This window comes from Pipistrellus hanaki (assembly GCF_964339955.1).
Source record: "Pipistrellus hanaki genome assembly, chromosome: 13".
NCBI lineage: Eukaryota > Metazoa > Chordata > Mammalia > Chiroptera > Vespertilionidae > Pipistrellus > Pipistrellus hanaki.
In genome coordinates, this window is record NC_140515.1 from 13,912,786 (window position 1) to 13,922,998 (window position 10,213).

Genomic DNA, 10,213 nt, shown 5'->3' on the forward strand with positions numbered 1-10,213 from the left:
TGTCACCATGGTCCCCTGAAAGAAGTCTGACATCAGGGCCATCCTTCTCTTCCTCTTTCCAGCTCTTTGTCTCGCAAATTAATGCCATCCTACAGTCCTGTAAATAAATCTTTTTTTAAAGACTGAGGCCAGGAGCTGGGCTCATTGAGCAGAGCATACCAGCCAAAGCACAAATAAGGTTTCAAACTCCTGTGCTGACAGCCAAAAGTAAAATCCTCCAAGTGGGCCAGAAGTGCCTGTGAAGAACAAGCCACAGAGGAAGACTGGAAAGAAAGGAAGCCCTAAGAGCAGAGCATGGGAGGTGTCCAAGTCTTTACTCCTCAGAGGTGACTCTGCTCCCTCAGAGGTGCCTTTGCTTCCATTGTCTCCTCCTGCCTTGAACATGCGCCATTGACCCAAGAGTCTCCTTCTGTTAGCTGGGCCACCAGGCAAACCACAGGTATAAGAACGAATGGAATGCCATTCAAAATGTCAGCAGAGCCCTGGAGAGGGAGCCTTGGTGCTGCCTTCACCAAGACAACACCGTGCCTCCCCCGCAGAACCTGCGGAGCCAGATTCCAGCTAAGAATGTGAGTCGGCTGGACGGGTTGGACCTACTGAAAAGGGAAGAGAGAGGGACACAACTTCTTCCAGTTCCCATCACTAATGACTGGACAAGTCTGAAATCTGGATCGATGTATCTGTCTGCATCCTCTGACTGGGTCTTTGTCAAAAATGATGACAGCATCAAGGGAAAAACTCATCTCTGTATTGGGCTAGGTATGGTCTTTAATCTTCTCAGATGATGGTTAATTTTTGTAGGGGCCATATTCAATGGAGTACAATTAAGGGTATCATCTATATTATTTGCATGGTTACCAATTCTATTTTTTAATGTTTTTTAAATTGATTTTAGAGAGAGAAGAAAGGAGAAGGAGAGAGAGAGAAATACTGACTGTGAGAGGGAAACACTGATCAGCTGCTTCCCGCAAATCCAGCATGTGCCCTGACCAGGAGTTGAACCAGGGGCCTCTTAGTGCACAGGATGATGCTCAACCGATCGAGCCCAGCAGTCAAGGCCTTACTGATTCTATGTTATTATTTCTATTGGAAACTTGATTTTTCTCCTCTCATTCCCTTTTCTGAGATTACACCAGGAAAAGCAACGGCTGTAAATAGACTTTCTCTCCCAATAGCCCTCATTTTCCATCACAAAGGATTGTGGTCAGCATAACATAGCCAAAGTTTACACGTGCTTGATCAAGGCTCTGCATTTAGCAGCAGGGGATCCTGGGACCATAATTTGACCTAGGGACTGCCCACTGAACAATGAAAAATATTAACATGCCCACATGCGTGTGCATGCATGAGAATCTTTTTTTTTTTTTTTTCAGAATTGTATATATCTGCCAAAGCAGATTTGGTGGATTGAAATAAGTCCACAGAGGATTTTTTTTATTTAAGGGCTTGTTATATGAAAGTTTGATAAAAACACAACTTATCTACTATTCCTTAGAAACAAGCTCATTGCTAAAATGAGACACATATGACTGGAACATGTATGTATTAGTTCCCACTGTTATAAATATCAGGTATTGCAATTGAATTTCAGAGTAAGGGTGCTGAGATATGAGAGAGGGCATTCCCCATTCAGCCCCAAAGAGCATCCCAAGAGTGTCTGTTATTAAATGTTTGTATTTCTAGGGCCTAGCAGAGGGCCTGGCCCACAGTAAGTGCTCAGAAAGACATTCTTTCCTAAGATCTCACTGAGAGCCTCTTATGTTCAGCCTTTCTGCTGGGTACACTTAAAAGGCTATAGCTTCTGATCCTGATGAATTCAAGGTCAGCGGTCTACGAAGAGGAATAGACAAAAGCTTCCCAAAGGACTATTTGAGATTGATTTTGAAGGACTTGTAGGAGAGGAGTTCCACACATGCAGACGGAAAGGCAGAGGGAGCCAGGAAGCAGTCAGGGGCAAGGAGAACGGGGGTACTTGGAGCATCAGTGTGGGTGATAACATCTGTACACCTAGCTGGGGACTCAGCACCACAGTTACATATAATTAATTCTGCTGGATTGTTGCCCACAGGGAAGAATAAGTGTCCACATGGTTGTGGACCTTAGGTTTGCTTACCTGTAAAACTCTGTTGAGTTTTGTGAACATATTGGATCCCAGTTTGTTGGACATCACCTTGGGTTGAATTTTGACCCTTAGAAAGATACGTCCAAGTCTGCAAATGCAACCTTAATAGAGGGTCTTCACACGTGTGATTAATTGAAAATCTCCAGGTGAAGTCATGCGAGATTGGGAGCAGGTGCTGAAAAGCCGGTGACTGGTGTTGTTATAAGAGGATGGAGAGAGGCACACGGGCAGGCAGACAGAGGGGAAGGCCCTGAGAGGAGGAGACGGAGAGGAATCAGGAGCTGCAGGAAGCAGAACGAGGTAAGGAAGTGTTCTCCTCGGAGCCCTCAGAGGGAGCCGGGCCCTCCCAGCTCCCGCATTTTGGACATCTGGCCTCCAGAGCAGTGAGAGGAAACCCCTGTTGTTTTAAGCCACACGGTCTGTGGTTATTTTCCTCTCCGTCTGTGGTAATTTGTTGCACCAGCCACAGGAAACAAACGCAGGCATAAGCAGTGTATGCTCGTATACAAGGAAGACTGAGCCTGATTTCACGCCCTTTTCTTTCCTGGGAGATCCTAAGAACCCGGTGGAGAGCATGTGACTGACTCACTCTAAGCCGGCAGTTCCTCACCTTGGCTGCACATCCGAGTCACCTGCTCTTTAAAACGGGGTGCCGGGCCCAACCCCAGAGTTTCTGGTCCAGGACGTCCGGAGTGGGACTCAAAAAGCTGAATTTCTGACAAGCTTCCAGGTGACACTGATGCTGCTAGTTCGGGGTCACATTTTCAGAGGCCTGGGCTGAAGGGGTTCTGTGGCTACCCCGGGGCCAAGGGGTGCCCCTAAATTCAGAAACTAGTGGAAATTCTAGAGAAAGCATCCCACTTGGATCACATGAATGAAGCATATTGTTTTATTTGTTGTGGTTTACAGGGGGTCACAGCTATAACTCAAACAAACAAACACTATTCACTTATGAACGGGACTGACCCTTCCCCCAGCCAGCCCCTGCCGTTTTTCTTTGCAGACGAGTCTGTGGATGGAGCCAGTGTTTCATGGGGAGCTCTTCGGGGGTCCCAGGAAGATCGCGGATCCATGTAGCAGTCACACACTTTGTCAGAACTGCAGGATCTTTTATTGCCCTGGACTGCTCTTGTACACACACCCCTTCCCTCCTTGGCCCAGCCCGCGCTGCGCCTGCTGCTCGGCATGAGGTCACCCCAGCAGGGAGCTTCCCAGGACAGGGCCAGGCAGTGCTCCCTCTTGGCCTTGGCCTTGGGCTACCCGCCTCTTGCTTCCGGCCTGGGTCCTCTCGGGGTCCTTGCGCACTCAACCCCACCTGTGTAATGCAAGCAGCTAATGCTCGTCAGGGCCTTCCTGACCATAAGGAGCTGAGCTGGTATATAAGCATTTTCCCTTTGCAATTCCTCCGTGGCAGTTGTGGCTTCTCATTTATATATAAGGCTGCTCCCAATGTCCTCCAGGATTATTTATTGCCCATGGAGGGGTCCCAACTACAGAATGCCTCCCAAAATAGACCTCTGCTCCTTCCTGTGTACCCCCTCCCTCACTCCTGCGCCGTGGGACCAGATTCCAAAAAACCTACCGGTACTCGGGACTCTATCTTCGTTTCAGTCTCTGCTCTTTAGGGAGTCCCGGCTAAGATGCTCACCCCCGCCCTCTTCCTTCTTTCCCACCTTTTGGAAATGAGGTCCAAAGATTCAAAGTGCACACGTGCATAGGAAATGTGGGGTGCCAGCCAAAGAGAATGTGTCGGGGGGGGAGTGTTTGGTTTCTATTAGGTCGCTGTGACACTGACAAATGAAATTCCGCCTAAGTGATTCACGGACCACAAAAGCTGAAATGCGCCGGCCTGCCTGCCCTCCCTGGAGAGAGACCTTGGGCTTCACTGGCTGTTGTCACCCGAGGGCGGCTTCTCTCCACTCAGGCAGATGCCAGCGGGCTTGGGAGACCCCACAGTTTGCTTTGACTTAATGACATGCAGACTCTGACAGTGCCAGCCTCTGAGACTCCACGATCTGAACGAGCTCAGTGTCCTCCCAAACTGCTCTATGGACCAACTTCTTCAGATTCAGCTGGGGAGCTTTTTTTTTTTTTAAATTGTGGTAAAATATACACAACATAAACTTACCCGTTTTAACCACTTTTCAGTGTATAACTCAGTGGCATTAAATACATTCACGTTGTTGTACAACCATCACCACTATTTCCAAACCTTTTTCTCTACCCCAAATAGAATCTCTGAAATCGGTAAGCAATAACTCCCATTGCCCCCTCCTCACCCCCGTGACATCTGGACCAGCAGTCGCCCACCTTTCAGACCTCACGGACCTCCTGTTGGCTGCTCTAGGTGGCTTCCTGTTGCCTAGTCCAGATAGCACATCCGAGTGGAATCCTACAAAATGTGTCCTTTTGTGCCTGGCTTATTTCACTCTGCATATCTCCATGTGGTAGCATGTGTCAGAATGACATTCCTTTTTAAGCTGAATAACCTACCGCATTTTGCTTATTCATTTCTCTGTTGGGGGAGATTTGGGTTGTGTCTGCCTCTTGGCTATTGTGAACAATGCTAGGAACCAAAATGTCTGTTCAAGTCCCTGGTTCTAATTCTTTTGGGTGTTGAGAAAGCAGCTGCTACATTTTTCCTCCCAAAAACAAATAAGGGACCCATTCTTTCACATTCTTGACAACGCTTGCTATTTTTCTTTTAATTTTTTTATTTTTTTCTCCATAGTAGCTATGCTGATGACTCCCTAACCATGAGGGTGAGAAGTGGTACCTCAACGTGGTTCTGATTTGCCTAATGACACTGGGAGGCTCTAAGCGCCCTTCCGAGCTCTGCCCAGCGACTTGGGCTGGCTCTGGGACTGGGCCAGAGATGCCACACATCCTCTCACCCAGCGGAGAAATCTGTTCGTAGAATTCCCCCACATGTAATCCATTCCTCTAAGAGTTCGGAACTTGCTGCTTCCTGGGGAAGCCCTTTCTGCTTTTGTACAGTTTTCCTTATTTACCTCCTAATTGAAACGTCTGCCCTTCGTAGCCGCTGACATGGTTACGGCAGGCTCACTTCCTCGGCGTGCAGTGCACTTGACCTCACCTGGTTCCTGCACCCCATATCCCCCAGGTCTCCCACATCTCCTCCTCCTGGAAGCTTTCTCACACCAGCCCCAGCTCCAGGCTGAATCTGGCAAGCCCTGTGCTCCCATGGCCTCTTAATCTTCCTCTCTCACACTGTTCCCACCAGTGCTGTGGTTTCTTGTGGTCTGGGCCATGTCCGCTACTCCACCAGAGGTTCCTTAAAGCTCACAGTGGGCACTGATGTCCTACACATGGCTCACTGGCGTCTCGCCACTGCCCACTGCCCAGGGTGCGAGGCAGGCCCTTACCGAATGGAGGCTGAAGCATTGGTTGAAAAACAGAAGTTCTACACTAAACACAAGAAAACATTTTGGGCATCTCCCTTCAGCAGGAAATAAGTTAGGCTTGTTAACATGACGAGTGCCTCACTCAGCAAGAAAGAAAGGATTTGCTGAAACCAGGACAGTCTTCACATCGGGTGGTGGGATCCTAAACCACCGGGCAATGTCCTTTCCAAGCAAAGGGAGCTGGGAGGTGCCCATTGATGTCTCATGCACTCCTTTCTCTCTGAAAGACTTCTTGCAAGCACAGATGACATCTGCTCAGCCTGAACTTTCCCTGCACGTGAGGAAAATAAAGCACTACATGGTATCTTTAAACAGCCACAGAGTTCATGTTCACTTGGGCCTTTTACCTACACGTTGGAAGAAGTAATTTTGTCCAAATGAAGAGCGGTCTTTTTAACGGCTGACATGTGTTGATGAGCATCTGGGTAGAATCTGATCGCCTCTGGTGTCAGGCTGCGGGACACTCTCTCCTGGGGTCTCCATGGAGGAGGAGAGACACAAACTCACATTCACCTGGGCCCTCCCCGTGGCGACATCTGCGCTGGGCCAAGGCAGCTGGGCCTCCCCGCCAGCACTTTGCCAGAGTTCATCTGGACACAGCGTCACCCTACACTCTCCAGGTCTCGGTCTAATTGGAGCAGAAAACAGATGTCAGCACTCGAGCCAGTGAGAGAGTCTTAACATTCCTCTCTCCTCTTTTCCTGGCGCTGGTTAGAGCCAGTGAGGGATTAGCACACACGTGTGGGGAAGGAAAAGCATCCATAACGGGCCTCCCTGCCCCAGCTGCAGAGGGCACCAGCCCCTTGGTCCCATGTTCCCCTTCACTGTCCCCTCGAATCCCCAGGGAAAGGTGCAGGCTACATCTCGAGAATGCCCGTCCTGGTTTTTGTTTGGTTTTGTTGCCATTTTTGAGGCAGAGGTTTAAAGGGAAATGGTTCCTCGGGTTGTGTTTACTTTTTGTGTGGTTTTAGGTTGAAACAAAGAGAGCTGGTTTCCCAACATGTAGACTAGTGGGCATCCTCTCCCTGCAGATGCTTACTGGCTGATGTTGGATGAATACGTTTGGCTGAACTGAGGATGTGGGAGCCGCTGCTGCCCGTTCATCACTCAGCACAGAAGAGCTGAGCTGGGAAGGCTTAGGAAGGCTGTTCTATGTGAGATGGAAAGAGAACGGAAGGGGGGGGGGGGGGTTAGGCGTTGATAAATGACTAGGGGGCAGGATTTGATATAATTCTAGACTCGGAACTTTTTGTGATGGGTTTGGGGAGGGAGGGTGGCTTGTAAGTGTTTGGATGAGTCTCACATACCTCTTACTTGTTTAAGTCCAGAGGGCAAACCAACGCACTGACTTATGTAAGTGATTCAGGCAAATGAGTATTTACTGAGTGCCTCTCCCGGGCACATGCATAAGAAGCCAGCCACAGGCCCCTGGTCCTCCCTGAAGACAGGGCCCGTGAGGGAGAGGCCACATGCCCCTGGTCCTCCCTGCAGATGGGCCCATGAGGGACAGGCCACACGCCCCTGGTCCTCTCTGCAGATGGGCCCATGAGGGAGAGGCCACATGCCCCTGGTCCTCCTGCAGACAGGGCCCTGTGAGGGACAGGCCACACGCCCCTGGTCCTCCCTGCAGATGGGGCCCCGTGAGGGATAGGCCACACGTCCCTGGTCCTTCCTGCAGATGGGCCTTGTGAGGGTGACTGATGTCCCAGCTCTGCTGGTGAGCTCAGTCATGCTTTTCTGCTCTCCAGTGTCCCTTTTACTGCTTGAAGTGCCTGTGGGACATTTTTCTCATTTGCATTGTTCCTGTGGGAATGACTGGTGCAGTGGTGGAAATACAATTTATGGCAAGAACAACGAATGGTATCCTCACCCTGGCCGTGCACTCAGTTGGTTGGAGCGTCGTCGCGTGCACCGAAGGGTCACAGGTTCCATTCCAGGTCAGGCACAGGTTGCAGGTTTGATCCCCGGTCAGGATGCATATGTGAGGCAACCAATCGATGTTTCTCTCTCTCCCTCTCCCTTCCCCTCTCTCTAAAATCAATAAAAACATGTCCTTGGGTGAGGATTAAAAATTTTTATTTTTTTAAAAAATGGTGTCCTCTACTCTGGGGAGCTCCTGAGTGAGAATGCGGGCCAAGAGCAATGGGGACAGAGAGGTGCTCAGTGCCGTGGCGAGCACGGCCGCTTGAGGATGGGACATTTCAGCTGATGCGTGGAGGCACCGGTGGGGCAGAGCACTCAGGGCAGGGGCAGCTGCGCAGTGTGGGAAAGAGCCTGGCACATCCAGGAAGCTGAAGTCACGGTGGCCTCGGTGGAGGGAGAAGGAGAGGGAGAGAGTAGAGGAGAGACTTGGGGAGAGAAGGGGTGGGGTGCCGGGTCACAGAGGCATTTCAGGCCGTAGGAAAGCACTGGTTCTGTCCTAAGGACAACGGAAGCCATTAGAATTGCTTACCTTGGAGAAGATGGTATAATCCAACTTTAAAACTGGTTGTTTGGAGTACAAATTGTAGGGATGATAGTAAAACAAGTCAGTAGGTATGAAAGAGCATGCTAATTGCACACTTATAACCATTATTCCTCCAACTGGAGAGCCTGGTTTTATCCTAGCTGGTGATGCTATTCCATCTCCCTAACCCAGGGGTGGGGGAACATCCGGACCTCAGGCCATGTAAGGCCCGTGAAATCATTTGGTCTGGCCCTGCCAAGGCATTAGGATTGAGTTACTTAAATGTCGGACCAAACACAGCAGGCTAATTTTTAAGTGGATAATTTTGTATGGCCAGCAAATAATGTTACAAATAATCCAAATGGCCCCTGGCAGAAAAAAGGGTCCCCACCCCTGCACCTCACCCCTTCGGCTAGAATTGGACAATGAGGTGTTAGAACAGTAAGTGAAGTTTGGGGCTAAGACTGCTGAAGCCCCCGACAGGGGCCGACTCCTTGGAAGTTGTGCACTGTCCCTCCTCCCCCATCCTGCTGTCCGCAGCACTGAGGTGATGGCTGGAGCTTCAGAGACTCTGTAGGGTCCTGCAGGAATCAGACTTAGACCCAGGGGGTGGCATAGGGATGAGACACGGGGAGTGGGAAGTGAAGGGTATGTCTACAAAGGTTTGGCATTAGAGGTGTTACTTTGAAGGGCCAGAATGATTTGATCAAATAAAGAAATATCAGAACAGTGATTAACATTTCTTACTGCCCTCATCTGTTTAGTTTTGTTCTCATTTCAATATACATGAAGAATAAGGCCAGAGGTTGAAAATGGTAGCTCCCAGTGAAGTCCAGTCCTGTGATATGTTCTATTTGGGCAACACTTTGAGCTATAAAAAGCTAGGGGAGCTCATATAAACATCTGGATGGGAAGGGATTCTCCTGAAGATCTAACGAGATGGGGGCCCTTGTTTCTGCAAGGTGGGATAGCAAGCTGAGTCCCAGCAGTGACTGCCCACCTGCCCCCTTCGCTTGGCTCACTCGCTGCTGATATTCCCTGCCTGGCCCTGGGGGCACCCGAGTTTGCAGCCCTGGATCCAGGCGCCCGCCATCATGCCCCATGGGAGGCTCCCTGTGCTGAGAATGCAGTGCAGATACATGAGGGTCACTGCCCTATTGTCCTCTGGCATGGATGGTGGAGGTGAGGCCAGGAGGACACGCAGAAACCAGGCTGGGGAGGCTGAGTGGGTGACGCCATGAGGTCTAAGCATTCGCTGGAAAACCATGGGGAGCCCTAGAGCACTTCAGACATGAGAGCCCTTAATCAGGTATGATTTCAGTCTTGTACTTGGAAAGCTGGGTGAAGAATGCGTGGGAGGGCACTGTATTTTTTGTTGTAAATAAGTATAATTACCATTTTGTATATAGATTGCACGTTTGTACTTTTTTTCCATTTGACTTTCATAACACTTCAGGAGTCAGGCATTGAGTATATTTACTTAAACATCAGAAAACTGAGGTTTCTCGAGGAGATCAGATTTGTCGAGAGTAATAGAACCGTGACTTCTAAGACCGAAGCCCAGGTGATAGTTCTCCCCAGGGCCTAGTGTGTGAGACAAAAGAAAGAAAGAAACTATGATGTATTTCGGTAGTACATTAGCAATAAAAAAGAAAGAAGTGTTTTAAAAATTGATATAATGAAGTGAGCATAATTCCTCATCCTGAAACCTACTTGTCTTCCTTTTCATTTTGTTAAATCTAAATGCACTGTCTCGGTCTCAATGGCCTTTCATTTGTCTTTTATTTCATTGCCCATGTATGTCACTCTCCAGAGATCCTCCCACCCATTTTCCCTCTGCTTCCCACTCTCTCTTTTCTTTGCTTTCCCTCTCTGTCATGGGCCTCTTCTTCCATTGAACTCTGATGCACGCTCCAATGTGTGTTTTGTCAGAGTTTCTAACGTGCTCATTGAGGCTACCAACCGCCATCACTCCATGTTCCTGCTCCCCGCCCCCCCTGTCTCATCCCCTCCCCCCATGAGCCCTCACGCAGATGCAGGGATCTGTGCGGTGGGACATGGTTTGAGAGATCACCACCGATGGCAGGGCTGGCTGAGTCAGGCAGGACTCAGACCCACCCAGGCAGCCTGACCTTCAGGGAAAGGCATCCTGCTCGGGGTCTGCCCACAGCAGCCGACACTCAGGAAGTTTTCTCAACCCTTCACCCACGCCACATCATC